Source organism: Mobula birostris, chromosome 29 (genome assembly GCF_030028105.1).
Source record: "Mobula birostris isolate sMobBir1 chromosome 29, sMobBir1.hap1, whole genome shotgun sequence".
Classification (NCBI taxonomy): Eukaryota; Metazoa; Chordata; class Chondrichthyes; order Myliobatiformes; family Myliobatidae; genus Mobula; species Mobula birostris.
In genome coordinates this window covers 3,659,031-3,674,187 of record NC_092398.1, presented here as the reverse complement: position 1 = coordinate 3,674,187, position 15,157 = coordinate 3,659,031, and the positions used below count along the sequence as shown (strand labels likewise).

Genomic DNA, 15,157 nt, shown 5'->3' with positions numbered 1-15,157 from the left:
TCAGAAAGTAGGTTGAGAAGGGTGACAAATCAGCCATGATGGAATGCTGAGCAGACTTTATGGCAATCGTTTTAAGAGATGAAGCATAGATAGTGTTACAGGAAAGACTGATTCAGGGGGGTGGGGGGAGACACTATAGAATGAAGCATACCATTCCAACTTCATTGTCCTGTGATGTAGTGTTAACATGACTATTAAAATTACAAAATATTTATATTAAACTACACTTACATTTATAAACACTTTGAAAGTGCATCAGTGTACTTTCATACAAATACACAAATATGTCAACATTTCCCCTGCTAATCTTCAAAGACAAAACTTGGGACTATGGAGTTCCATTTCTTCCATTTGAGGCAGATGGCCAAATCTGACACCACCTGTCATCCTCAACAGCTCCTTCATTCCAGATCACTGAACTACTCTTCTTCGATAATACACTTATTGGGCGGCACCACGCAAATCCACTGCTGAATAAGATGAAGTGCTGTGACAAATGGACCATTGTCCGCAAGACAGAAAGCACAAATAGTTAGCAGACAAAGAATGGGAGATGCCATAGAGATTAAAGTCGCCCAGACAGATAAACAAATAAGAGTTCAGAACATTAGACACAAGTCTCCTTATTGTTGAGCAGATTTATCTTAAATGTCCGTTAGGTTTTATTTCAGAATCAGATTTATTATCACTGGCATACAGAAGATAGAACAGTACAGCACAGGAACAGGCCATTTAGCCCACAGTGATATTCAGAACCAGCTAAAAAGCAAATCCAGAACATACAAACAGCAATTCCTCCTACCTACACAATGTCCATATCCCTTCCCTATCCTCACACTCATGTGACTATCCAATCGTCTCTTAAAAGCCTCTAGTGTATTTCCCTCTACCACCATACCAGGTAACATGTTCCAGGAATAAAAAACTTGCTTCTCATGTCCCCCTTTGAATCTACCCCCGCTCACCTTCAATGCATGCCCTCTGAAATCAGACATTCCTACCCTGGGAAACAGACACTCTGTCTACTATACCTATGCCCCTCATAGTCTTGTAAACCTCGATCAAATCTCCCCTCAGTCTCCGCTGCTCCACTGAAAGCAACCCAAGTTTATTCAGCCTTTCGTGACAGCACATGCCCCCTAAACCAGGCAGCGTCATGGTGAAACCTCTTCTGCACCCTCTCCGAAGCCTCAATATCCTTCCTATAGTGCTGCGACCAGAAGACTGAAGATGTGGCCCATGTTGTGAAATTTGTTGTGATGCAGCAGTACATAATAAAAAATATAAATCTGTATGAATAACAAACCAAAACCACTCAGACTAAACACAGGGGTTGACACTGTATGACACACTATCCACAAAAGTGAAGCTTCAAGTCAAAGAAAGTACATTCGATCCTTTATTAAGAAACCAGCAAAGATGAACAATCTTGAAATTAAAAAATTTATGAAACTCAAACTAGCGATGTAATGACATAAGTGGTCTAAATGATAATATTAACAGTCTTAGCGTACTTATTGAGTATTTAAGCTTTCTCTAGCAATTAAAATAAATCATTCCGGCTGCCTCTCTGGATCTACCTAGACTAAACTGACACAAGACAAAGTGCGAATATGTAATAATACTCTTCGCTTCTACCACGTCCCATATCGTGACATAATAAACGCGCAACACAAAATACAATAAACAATTAGATAAGTGGCTCCTAAAACGTTAAAAAAGTTAAGTAAGTCATGCAAAAAGGAAAAAATTGTTTCAAACAACAACATTCCAGATTCAAGTTTATCTGGCATGCGTACATCGTTATGCATAGTGAAACACACTAACAACCAACACACCGAGGGACTTGCTGGGGGCAGACAGCAAGTGTCGCCACATATTTCGGCACTAAACTAGCATGCTCACAATGTTCACTCACTCCGAACACAGACAGGATGCAAAAACAGAGTAGACAATAGGATTATGTCTGATCCACGTCTCAATACCATATCTAAGGAACAATTTTCATCACAGGCAGGTACGGCACAACGCTTTACCATACTGGTGACCCGGGTTCAATTCCTGCCACTGTCTGTAAGGAGTTTGTAGGTCCTCCCCGTGACTGTGTAGGTTTTCTCCGGGTGCTCCAGTTTCCTCCCGCAGTCCAATGACCTACCATTTGGTAAGTTAGTTGGTCACTAGAAAATTGTACCACGATTAGGTGAGGATTAAATCCCAGGATTGCTGGGCAATACAGAAGGGCCTGAAGAAACTATTCTGCACTGCACCTCAATCTATAATTAAATAAATAACCCCCCTCACCATTGAGAGGTTGTGCCATTTTACGGCAGGGTAGGAGCCAAGTATCTGTTTTTTTTTATTTTATGTTGTGTGTTTACAATGTTTATTATGGGTAGCTAGTCACATGGGTAAAAATTAAACTAACTGAGGAAGCCTTAGCAAGTAGAATTGTAAGTGCTCGAAAGGAATATGAGACCATTGTGACAAAGAGTGAAGATTTAATACCATTAATTAGAAGTTTTATGCAAGCAAAAGCTAAATGGCTCGCAAGTGCAGTCTCATTCTAAAGATTTAAATTCTTTGTGAAGCTGTTGCTACGCAACATAATGTGTTGTCTTTAATTCATCTCTCAGAACAAGGTAAGCAAACAGAAAGCTTTGCAAATATTGAGGTTCTTATTAATACAGTCACAGCAGAGGCTGAACAATGAATGAAACAAACATGCAACGTCGAAGGTCATTTTGTCAAAATAAGTGAAAATATTTATCAAATTCCAGGGCATGCTTTGACTACGTATAAGGGGATTTACAGGATGATGCACACTCAGATGACAGTGCGTCTAATGTGCGAGAAGCAAGTTCTATTGCGAGCAGAGTGTCCCATGTCCCTGATTCCTCCTCAGCATGCATTAGAACAGAGGCTGATTTAGCTCAGTTATTCGTAAGGCAACAAACATTGCAGGATAAACATGCATTGGAAGAACAAGCAGAGCATTTACGAAGAAAGATAGAGCAACTCAAGTTGCAGGAAGAAATCACAGCCAAGATGGCCAAAGCAAAAGCAAAAGCACAAAGCTTCAGGAGCTGTGGGTGCTAACGGTGCCCCAGCAGGACAGTTCTATGGTGCGAGTTCCTATCTTGACATGGCACAGAGAAAATCCAACATACTCGATGTCAACACGGATACTTGTTCAAATGTCTATGAGTCTCGAGTTAGAACCGCAAGGGATGGTTCAGCGTGGTTCAGGGGTGGATATGCAATGGCAAGCATTTAAAGATTGCATGGATGAACTACAACAATTGTTCATCCCAGTTTGGCAAAAGAATAAATCAAGGAAGGTAATGCACCCATGGCTGACAAGAGAAATTAGGGATAGTATCAATTCCAAAGAAGAAGCATACAAATTAGCCAGAAAAAGTGGCTCACCTGAGGACTGGGAGAAATTCAGAGTTCAGCAGAGCAGGACAAAGGGCTTAATTAGGAAGGGGGAAAAAGATTATGAGAGAAAACTGGCAGGGAACATAAAAACTGACTGTAAAAGCTTTTATAGATATGTAAAAAGGAAAAGACTGGTAAAGACAAATGTAGGTCCCCTGCAGACAGAAATGGGTGAATTGATTATGGGGAGCAAGGACATGGCAGACCAATTGAATAATTACTTTGGTTCTGTCTTCACTAAGGAGGACATAAATAATCTTCTAGAAACAGTAGGGGACAGAGGGTCCAGTGAGATGGAGGAACTGAGCGAAATACATGTTAGTAGGGAAGTGGTGTTAGGTAAATTGAAGGGATTAAAGGCGGATAAATCCCCAGGGCCAGATGGTCTGCATCCTAGAGTGCTTAAGGAAGTAGCCCAAGAAATAGTGGATGCATTAGTGATAATTTTTCAAAACTCCTTAGATTCTGGACTAGTTCCTGAGGATTGGAGGGTGGCTAATGTAACCCCACTTTTTAAAAAAGGAGGGAGAGAGAAACCGGGGAATTATAGACCGGTTAGCCTAACGTCGGTGGTAGGGAAACTGCTGGAGTCAGTTATCAAAGATGTGATAACAGCACATTTGGAAAGCGGTGAAATCATCGGACAAAGTCAGCATGGATTTGTGAAAGGAAAATCATGTCTGACGAATCTCATAGAATTTTTTGAGGATGTAACTAGTAGAGTGGATAGGGGAGAACCAGTGGATGTGGTATATTTGGATTTTCAAAAGGCTTTTGACAAGGTCCCACACAGGAGATTAGTGCGCAAACTTAAAGCACACGGTATTGGGGGTAAGGTATTGATGTGGATAGAGAATTGGTTAGCAGACAGGAAGCAAAGAGTGGGAATAAATGGGACCTTTTCAGAATGGCAGGCAGTGACTAGTGGGGTACCGCAAGGCTCAGTGCTGGGACCCCAGTTGTTTACAATATATATTAATGACTTGGATGAGGGAATTAAATGCAGCATCTCCAAGTTTGCGGATGACACGAAGCTGGGTGGCAGTGTTAGCTGTGAGGAGGATGCTAAGAGGATGCAGAGTGACTTGGATAGGTTGGGTGAGTGGGCAAATTCATGGCAGATGCAATTTAATGTGGATAAACGTGAAGTTATCCACTTTGGTGGCAAAAATAGGAAAACAGATTATCTGAATGGTGGCCGATTAGGAAAAGGGTAGGTGCAACGAGACCTGGGTGTCATTATACACCAGTCATTGAAAGTGGGCATGCAGGTACAGCAGGCGGTGAAAAAGGCAAATGGTATGCTGGCATTTATAGCAAGAGGATTCGAGTACAGGAGCAGGGAGGTACTACTGCAGTTGTACAAGGCCTTGGTGAGACCACACCTGGAGTATTGTGTGCAGTTTTGGTCCCCTAATCTGAGGAAAGACATCCTTGCCATAGAGGGAGTACAAAGAAGGTTCAACAGATTGATTCCTGGGATGGCAGGACTTTCATATGAAGAAAGACTGGATGAACTGGGCTTGTACTCATTGGAATTTAGAAGATTGAGGGGGGATCTGATTGAAACGTATAAAATCCTAAAGGGATTGGACAGTCTAGATGCAGGAAGATTGTTCCCGATGTTGGGGAAGTCCAGAACGAGGGGTCACAGTTTGAGGATAAAGGGGAAGCCTTTTAGGACTGAGATTAGGAAAAACTTCTTCACACAGAGAGTGGTGAATCTGTGGAATTCTCTGCCACAGGAAACAGTTGAGGCCAGTTCATTGGCTATATTTAAGAGGGAGTTAGATATGGCCCTTGTGACTACGGGGATCGGGGGTATGGAGGGAAGGCTGGTGCAGGGTTCTGAGTTGGATGATCAGCCATGATCATAATAAATGGCGGTGCAGGCTCGAAGGGCTGAATGGCCTACTCCTGCACCTATTTTCTATGTTTCTATGTTTCTCTCTCAACCTGCACCAAGGAGGTACTCTGAACCCATGTCATATCTACCAGCACATGGTGCTTCTGGGGACATTAATTTACAGTATGGTAACCCTCGTGTTTCAGAAGATAGAAGTCTAAATTGTGCGCTGGAGGCCATAAAGGCGCAAAAGAAAATAGAAACTTTAGTCATGCAATAACAACGCTTAAAAGAGATTCAAATCTTCAATGGCGATCCATTGCACTATCATGCATTTATGAGGACTTTCAAGAATAGCGTTGAAGGCAAGACTATGGAGACCGCCTCTATTTCTTCAAACAGTTCACTAGAGGTCACCCTAAAGAGCTTGTCAAAATTTGCCAGCAAGCCAACCCAGAGCAAAGATATCTGAAGGCCAAAGCTTTGCTACAGGAACATTTTGGTAATGAACAGAAAATTGCATCCGTCTACATGCAAAAGACTTTCTCAGCAGACTATTAAATCTGAAGATGAGAGGGCTCTTCAAGACTACAGGCTTTTTCTGAGAGGCTGTTGTAATGCAACGGAAGATGTTCGGTATATACGAGAGCTGGACTGTATCGATTGCTGTAAAGAAGTTGCCTTATGTGCTTAGGGATAAATGGAGATGTGCTGCCTTTGAACTAGTTGATAATCATCAAAAAACAAGTGAGGATTTCTCCACACCCAATATATGGAAATATATGAGATACTACATCACCTGCAGAAAGCAAAGGTATGAGTAAAACTAAGTCACAGATTCGTTCTAAGGCTAAAGTGACCTGCTGGAGGTGTATAAGATGAGAGGCATTGACTGTGTGGATAGCCAGAGGCCTTTTTCCTCAGGGCTGAAATGGCTGACACGAGGGGGCATAGTCTTAAAGTGCTTGGAAGCAGATACAGGTGAGGGAAGAATGTCAGGGGCAAGTTTTTCGCACCGTGAATGGTGGCTACATGGAATGCACTGCCAACGACGGTGCTACAGGCGGATACAATAGGGTCTTTTAAGAGACTTTTAGATAGGTACACAGAGTTCAGAAAAATTGAGGGCTAGAGTAGGTTACATGGTCAGCACAACATTGTGGGCTCAAGGGCCTGTAATGTGCTGTAGATTCCAATGTTCTATGTAAACAGCTTTGCTACTACTGTGAAAAGTAAAGGTAAAACTGAGCCTGGATCTAACAAAAGGGAAATGGTCTCGTCAGTCAAAAGGCTTTGTCCTGTGTGGGTGAACATACATTGGATTCATGCTCTCAGCTGGAGAAAAAGGTTGATAATGAGAAGATTGCCTTCCTAAAATAAAATGGTTAGGGGGTCTGCTTTGGCTGTTTATGTACATCAGCAAGGATTGCAGGAAGCGTCTTTCATGCAAGGTATGTAGTGGCAAGCATCCCAGCATGCTTCGTATTCACTCTGATGAAAAAGGTGTCCATTCAAAACAAGCTGTGAAAGAATCAAACACAGTAGTAAGTAATGCCCCGGTATCTAATGGCCTTTCAGGAGCTGGCAACCATGATTGTAAACTTCCTATAATTCTAGTTCAGGTGAAGTCTAAGAAGAGTAACAAGACAGTGGTTTCCTATGTTTTCCTAGATCAAGGGAGTACAGCAGTGTTCTACAAAGTGAGCCTCATGAACAAGCTCAACCCGACAGGAAAAAAAAAACACGCACATCATATTATGCACCATGGGTCAAGAGAAGGTTTGAGTAGCTACGTTGTTTTCAGGATTCAAAGCGGCTGGCTTAGATAGGGAAAACTATTGTGAAATGCCTAAACTCTATATATGGGAAAATATGCATGACCATAAAGGGATTATTCCTCGTCAGAGGGATCTGCAGGATTGGTCTCACCTGAAACATATTTATTTGCCACAAATGAGCTGCTGATAGGGACACATGTACCTAAGGCATTGGAGACATTGCAAGTGATTCGCAGTATTAAAGTTGGACCCTATGCAATCAGAACAACGTTGGGTTCAACTGTTAATGGACCATTCAAAGAAGACCAAGTTGACGGAGGAGACTATGCTCAGTCAGAGCTGACAGAGTTTTAAACTTGGATGAGCTTTGACAACGGCAATTCAAGACAGATTCACCTGAATGCAGTCAAGAGGAACAACCTGGCTTGTTAAGAGAAGATCACAAGTTCATGGAGTTGGAAGCAAGTTCTGCAAAGCTGGTGGATGGTCACTACCAAATTAGTTTACTTCCGAGAAAGGAAGGATGGATGCAAACACGCTTACTAACAGGAAGATTGCTGAGCAGCCTGCTCTGAATCTAAGGAAGGTTCAAGAAGGATGTGTCACTTCACGCTAACTACACAACTTTCATGAAGGATGTCATCTCCAAAGGTTATGCGAGAGAGTGCCAGCAGAGGATCTGAAATGCAGCGACAGGAAAGTGTGATATTTCAAATCACAGTGTTTTATCACCCCAGAAAAGGGAAACTTCCGTGTTTGACTGTGGAGTGACTTTTCAGGGAACATCACTTAATGCTCACTTGTTACAGGGGCCAGATCTTACTATTTCATTGACTGGAGTCATAAAAGAACCAGTAGTGACTATGGCAGACATTGAATCAATGTTTCATCAGGTTTAGATAGACCTACTCAGGTTTCTTTGGTGGCCTGATGATGATTGCAGCCAAGGTATGGTGGACCTTAGAATGGTGATACAGTTCTGTGGAGCAACTTCATCAGTGAGTTACACCAATTTCACTCTTAGGAAATGCACAGACGACAATGAAGAACAATTCAGTCACGAGATGGTGGATAAGATTTTGCATTGCCTCTATGTTGATGGCTGCCTGGTGTCAGTGTCCTCTGAGGCAGAAGCGTGACGTGTTCACCCGTGTACAGTGCTTTAATCTTGAGAAAATCTAGAGGAGCTTCATTGAAGTCAAGTTTCCATTCCTCGTATGGAGCTCATTGCTGCTATGACAGCTAGCTGTATGGACACACTGTGGAAGAAAGAATTGCACATGCAGACTCACGACTCAGTTTTGGACTGATAGTACTTCTGTGCTGAAATATATCAAGAATGAAGCTCCCAGGTTACAAATTTTCTTCACTAACAGAGTTTCAGAAGTTCATTAGGTCTCATAGGTATTTCAATGAAGGTATGTGAATACTTCAAGCAACCTAGCAGATGTGGCCATTGGTTGAAGGTGAAGATTTTTCTGAAGAGAAAGACTTAGGTGTCAGGACCTCAGTATCTTTCTCAGCCTGAAAGCAAATGGCCTGTGAATCCTGATTATTCTGAAGAACTTCTGCTAGATGATGCAGAAGTCAAGGAAATTGCTACAATGAATGTCATGCAGATTGAAGAGGAGTTGGGCGCAGCAACACGTATAATCCATTACTTCTCGTCTTGGATACATTTGAGGAAGAGTGACCTGGATGCTTAGATTTAAGAGTCTGCTCTTATTTCTTAATCAGAAGAGGAAGCAACTGAATATTGTTTACTCTTGGATGAAGAACAACAAGGGTATTCTTTGGGGAGAGAGATGAAGGCCAAAGGTCAGATTGGCTGAGATTGTCTCTCAGTGGAGGAGCTCAGAAATGCTCAGAGATTGTAGTTTTGTTTTGTCAAAGAAAGATTTCAAGATGACTTATCAAGTTTGCAAAAGAGAGAAAGCATGTAAAGGAAGTCATTTTTAACTTAGTTCAGTACTTGCAAATGTTATCTTGAGGTTGGTGAAAAGCTTAGTAGAATGGCCATGCCTGAAGAGTCTAAACATCCTGTTCTACTGGCGAAGGATCATCATCTCCCTGATCTCATTCTGAGGCGCGTACATCAAGAAGTGGGACATGGTGGCCGTAACCACACGTTACTCAGGTTGCGACAAAAATATCGGATTCCCTCTGCTAGTACAGCTATAAGAATCCTGTACAAGTGTGTTGCTTGCCGACGGTTACATGCAGTTCCAGGATGTCGGCACATGGTGGATCTACCTCTGCGAAGGGTCTCCCCAGATGAATCTCCGTTCACACGGTTGGGAGTGGACTACTTTGGAGCAGAAGGAGTACAGTGAAGAGGTATTGGGTCATATTTACTTGTCTAGCTATACGAGCTGTTCATATTGAAGTGGCATCTTCTTTGGATACAGATTCCTTTGTTAATGCACTTTGATGCTTTACACCAGGACGAGGACAGGTTCATGAACTGTGCTCTGGTAATGTGACAAATGTTGTTGGAGCTGAGCGCAAGTTGAGAGAAGCTATTGAGAAGTGGAATCATTCACAAATCAATGACATACTTCTTCAAAAATTAAGTGGATTTTTAATCCCCCACCTGCTTCACACCTTGGAGGTGCATGGGAGAGATGGATCAGGTCCATAAAAGCGGCCAGTGAAGAAGTGGAGCTTTGACTCCAGAGATTCTGGCAGATTTGGCAGTTGGTCTGTGCAATTAAGTCAATCAAGATTTGAATAGATCAGCAGAAAGCCGTTGATTAGACAATCAAGATTTGAATAGCTCAGACTCAGCAGAAAGCAGCTGATTGGGCAATCGAGGTCAGGTGACCAAGCATTTTGAAAAGCTCAAACAGATAAATAGAGGGATAGCTCAAGTGAAGTGGCCAGTGAGTGAGTGGGCCAGTGAAGGAGTGGAGCTTTGAGGCTTTGACTCGAGAGGCTTCAACGAGAAGAGGCGGAGGACAAGCTTGCTCGCAGTTAGTCTTTACGATGCCTCCTGAGACGGTGATGTGCCTCTCATGTGAGATGTGGCAGTCTTGGGGGAACGCCCCTCTCCCACAGAGTCACATCTGCCATAAGAGCATACGGCTGGGCGATCTGGAAGACCGTGTAAGGAATCTGGAGCAGCAGCTGGGTGACCTTCCACTCATAAGGGAGAATGAGGCAGTCGTAGATGAGAGCTACAGGGAGGTAGTCATACCTAGGCTGTCGGAAGCAGGTCGTTGGGTGACAGTCAGAGGGGGGGAAAGCGAAGGTGAGCAGGCAGGTAGTGCAGAGCACCCCTGTAGCCATTCCCCTGAATAATAAGTTTACCGTCCTAGATACTGTTGTTGGGGACAACCGACCAGGTGTGAGCCACGGTGGCAGGGCCTCCGGCACTAAGTCTGACTTGGTGGACGGAGAAGAGGAGAGCTGTCGTCATTGGAGACTCTATAGTCAGGAGAGCAGACAGGAGATTTTTGTGGATGTGAGAAGGACACCCGCATGGTTTGTTGCCTCCCGGATGCCAGGGTCCGGGATGTCTCTGACCGGGTGCACGACATCCTGGCACGAGAGGGAAAGCAACCATAAGTCGTGATACATGTTGGGACCAACGACATAGGAAGGAAGAGGGATGAGGTCCTAAAGTGTGAGTTTCGGGAACTAGGCAGAAGGCTGAAGAACAGGACCTTAAGGGTGGCGTTCTCAGGGTTGCTGCCAGTGCTACGTGACAGTGATGGTAAGAATTGAAGGAGATGGCAGTTGAACGCGTGGCTGAGGAGTTGGTGCAGGGAGCAGGGTTTTAGATTTTTGGATCACTGGGATCTCTTCTGGGGAAGGTGAGACCTGTACAGATTGGATAGGTTGCACCTGAACTCGAGGGGGAGCAATATCCTTGCAGGTAGGTTTGCTAGCATGGTTCGGGAGGGTTTAAACTAATTTGCGAGGGGAATGGGACCCAGAGTGATAGAGCAGTGAAAGAAGTGCATGGAGTAAAGCCAGATCTAACATATAGAGAGGCTTTGAGGAAAGAGAAGCAGAATAAATGGTGTAAAGACAATTTAAGGTAGAAGGGCTAAAATGTGTGTACCTCAATGCAAGAAGCATCAGGAACAAAGGTGATGAACTGAGAGCTTGGATACATACATGGAATTATGATGTAGTGGCCACTACAGAGACTTGGCTGTCACCAGGGCAGGAATGGATTTTCAATATTCCTGGATTTCAGTGCTTTAAAAGGGATAGAGAGGGCAGAAAAAGGGGAGGAGGGGTGGCATTACTGGTCAGGGATACTATTACAGCTACAGAAAGGGTGGGTAATGTAGCAGGATCCTCTTTTGAGTCAGGTGGGTGGAAGTCAGGAACAGGAAGAGAGCAGTTAATCTATTGGGGGTATTCTATAGTAGCAGAGATACAGAAGAGCAGATTGGGAGGCAGATTCTGGAAAGGTGCAAAAATAACAGGGTTATCATCATGGGTGACTTTAACTTCCCTAATATTGTTTGGCACCTGATTAGTTCCAAGGGTTTAAATGGGGCAGAGTTTGTGTGTCCAGGATGGATTCCTGTCACAGTATGTGGACAGGCCAACTAGGGGGGAATGCCATACTAGATCTAGTACTAGGTAATGAACCCGGTCAGGTCACAGATCTCTCAGTGGGTGAGCATCTGGGAGACAGTGACCATCGCTCCCTGGCCTTTAGCATTATCATGGAAAAGGACAGAATCAGAGAGGACAGGAAAATTTTTAATTGGGGAAGGGCAAATTATGAGGCTATAAGGCTAGAACTTGCAGGTGTGAATTGGGATGATGTTTTTGCAGGGAAATGTACTATGGACATGTGGTCGATGTTTAGAGATCTCTTGCAGGATGTTAGGGATAAATTTGTCCCGGTGAGGAAGAGAAAGAATGGTAGGGTGAAGGAACCATGGGTGACGAGTGAGGTGGAAAATCTAGTCAGGTGGAAGAAGGCAGCATACATGAGGTTTAGGAAGCAAGGATCAGATGGGTCTATTGAGGAATATAGGGAAGCAAGAAAGGAGCTTAAGAAGGGGCTGAGAAGAGCAAGAAGGGGGCATGAGAAGGCCTTGGCAAGTAGGGTAAAGGAAAACCCCAAAGCATTCTTCAATTACATTAAGAAAAAAAGGATGACAGGAGTGAAGGTAGAACTGATTAGAGATAAAGGTGGGCAGATGTGCCTGGAGGCTGTGGAAGTGAGCAAGGTCCTCAATGAATACTTCTCTTCCGTACTCACCAATGAGAGGGAACTTGATGATGATGAGGACAATATGAGTGAGGTTGATGTTCTGGAGCATGTTGATATTAAGGGAGAGGTGGTGTGGGGAGTTGTTAAAATACATTAGAATGGATAAGTCCCCAGGGCCTGACAGAATACTCCCCAGGCTGCTCCACGAGGCGAGGGAAGAGATTGCTGAGCCTCTGGCTAGGATCTTTATGTCCTCGTTGTCCACAGGAATGGTACCGGAGGATTGGAGGGAGGCGAATGTTGTCCCCTTGTTCAAAAAAGGTAGTAGGGATTGTCCGGGTAATTATAGACCAGTGAGCCTTACATCAGTGGTGGGAAAGCTGTTGGAAAAGATTCTTAGAGAGGATCCGTGGGCATTTAGAGAATCATGGTCTGATCAGGGACAGTCAGCATGGCTTTGTGAAGGGCAGATCGTGTCTAATAAGCCTGATAGAGTTCTTTGAGGAGATGACCAGGCATATAGATGAAGGTAGTGCAGTGGATGTGAACTATATGGATTTTAGTGAGGCATTTGACAAGGTTCCACACGGTAGGCTAATTCAGAAAGTCAGAAGGCAGGGGATCCAGGGAAGATTGGCCAAGTGGATTCAGAATTGGCTTGCCTGCAGAAGGCAGAGGGTCGTGGTGGAGGGAGTACATTCAGATTGGAGGATTGTGACTAGTGGTGTCCCACAAGGATCTGTTCTGGGACCTCCACTTTTCGTGATTTTTATTAACGACCTGGATGTAGGGGTAGAGGGGTGGGTTGGCAAGTTTGCAGATGACACAAAGGTTGGTGGTGTTGTAGATAATGTAGAGGATTGTCGAAGATTGCAGAGAGACATTGATAGGATGCAGAAGTGGGCTGAGAAGTGGCAGATGGAGTTCAACCTGGAGAAGTGTGAGGTGGTACACTTTGGAAGGACAAACTCCAAGGCAGAGTACAAAGTAAATGGCAGGATACTTGGTAGTGTGGAGGAGCAGAGGGATCTGGGGGTACATGTCCACAGATCCCTGAAAGTTGCTTCACAGGTGGATGGGTAGTTAAGAAAGCTTGTGGGGTGTTAGCTTTCATAAGTCGAGGGATAAAGTTTAAGAGTCGCGATGTAATGATGCAGCTCTATAAAACTCTGGTTAGGCCACACTTGGAGTACTGTGTCCAGTTCTGGTTGCCTCACTATAGGAAGGATGTGGAAGCATTGGAAAGGGTACAGAGGAGATTTACCAGAATGCTGCCTGGTTTAGAGAGTATGCATTATGATCAGAGATTAAGGGAGCAAGGGCTTTACTCTTTGGAGAGAAGGAGGATGACAGGAGACATGATAGAGATGTACAAGGTAATAAGAGGAATAGATAGAGTGGATAGCCAGCGCCTCTTCCCCAGGGCACCACTGCTCAATACAAGAGGACACGGCTTTAAGGTAAGGGGTGGGAAGTTCAAGGGGGATATTAGAGGAAGGGTTTTTACTCAGAGAGTGGTTGGTGCGTGGAATGTACTGCCTGAGTCAGTGGTGAAGGCAGAAACACTAGTGAAGTTTAAGAGACTACTAGACAGGTATATGGAGGAATTTAAGGTGGGGGCTTATATGGAAGGCAGGGTTTGAGGGTCAGCACAACATTGTGGGCTGAAGGGCCTGTACTGTGCTGTACTATTCTATGTTCTATAAGGAAGGTTCTCATCTCCATCATGAAGGTGCAGAATCTTGGTGAAGAGGATCTCCGCACAGTTCTTTGTGAAGTAGAGGCTATTATCAATGGTCGTCTAATTGCTAAAGAATCATCGGATCCCAATGGAATCCCACCGGAGGAAATATTGTATCATTTCTTAATGCATGCATTACTAAATGACAATAAAAGAGGACTACGTGTCTTCATAATCTAATCTAATTTAGAAGCATTAACACCCAATTATCTGTTGCTTCTGAAGACCCCACCATCCTTACCCTCAAGGAAAGTTTCAAAAACAAACTTTCAAACTTGTTTTGGAAATGGTGGGTCAAGGAATTATTTACTCCAGCTACAGGAATGTCAGAAATGGTCAAGCGTTAAACACAATTTTCTTCCAGGAGATATTGTACTTATAGTTGATGACACAACGCCTTGAAACTCATGGATCATGGGAAGAATCATTCAAGTTTTTTCATACAGAAAAGGATTTGTGTGACAGGTACGCATCAAGACCAAGATCAGCTGTCCGGATTGGCCTATAACCAAGATCTGTCTCCTACAGGGGTCAGAGGTTTGAGGAGCCACAGCTCTAGAAGCTTCAAGCTTCTGTCTTGTCAGAGTGGTAGTAAAGATCACTCTGTACAGGGCTAAGTGCTGGTAACCTTTGGCCAAGATGAGTGTTGCACGACTTGTCTGAAAGAAGAGAAAGGATGTTTGCGTGAATGTTAAGATTTCATGTCTCCTGTGTTTTAGGTAGAAAAGGAAAGGTACATCGCATCCGGAGTTTCTCCAGTTAGTGGATAATTTCCCTCCTTGCCTCTCTGATGTAGTGGGGAACCACGTACGAGGCAAGTTACAGCAGTGGTTTGCCGTTGCCTTCTGCCAGTTGAGTTTCCAAAGAGATCACCAGCACATAACCCAGCATGGATGGAAAGCGTGCAGGGGAGCCAGCTAGATTCGAACTTGGGTCCTTTTGTCCCGAAGTCCGACACGACGCCACCTGTAGTTGTAATTATTATAGTACAATAATTAGGGGGCTGGGATGCAAGAGCCACGTATCTGTGTTTTTTTTAAAATCGGCATTGAATTTCGTGTTGTACGTTTATTATGGTAGTCATATGGGTGACAGTAACGGTAAAAGTGAAAAGTTTAGTTATATTAATGCTTTGCTTTTAGAATTTTAGTCTAGAGTGAGTTAGAGACCAT

General features: G+C 43.8%; 1 protein-coding gene across 1 annotated transcript in view; it reads right to left on the bottom strand.

The window, feature by feature from the left end:
* Nucleotides 1–15,157, bottom strand: part of wasf2 (WASP family member 2) — an 81,557-nt gene that overhangs the window by 30,634 nt on the left and 35,766 nt on the right. The window lies entirely within an intron of this gene.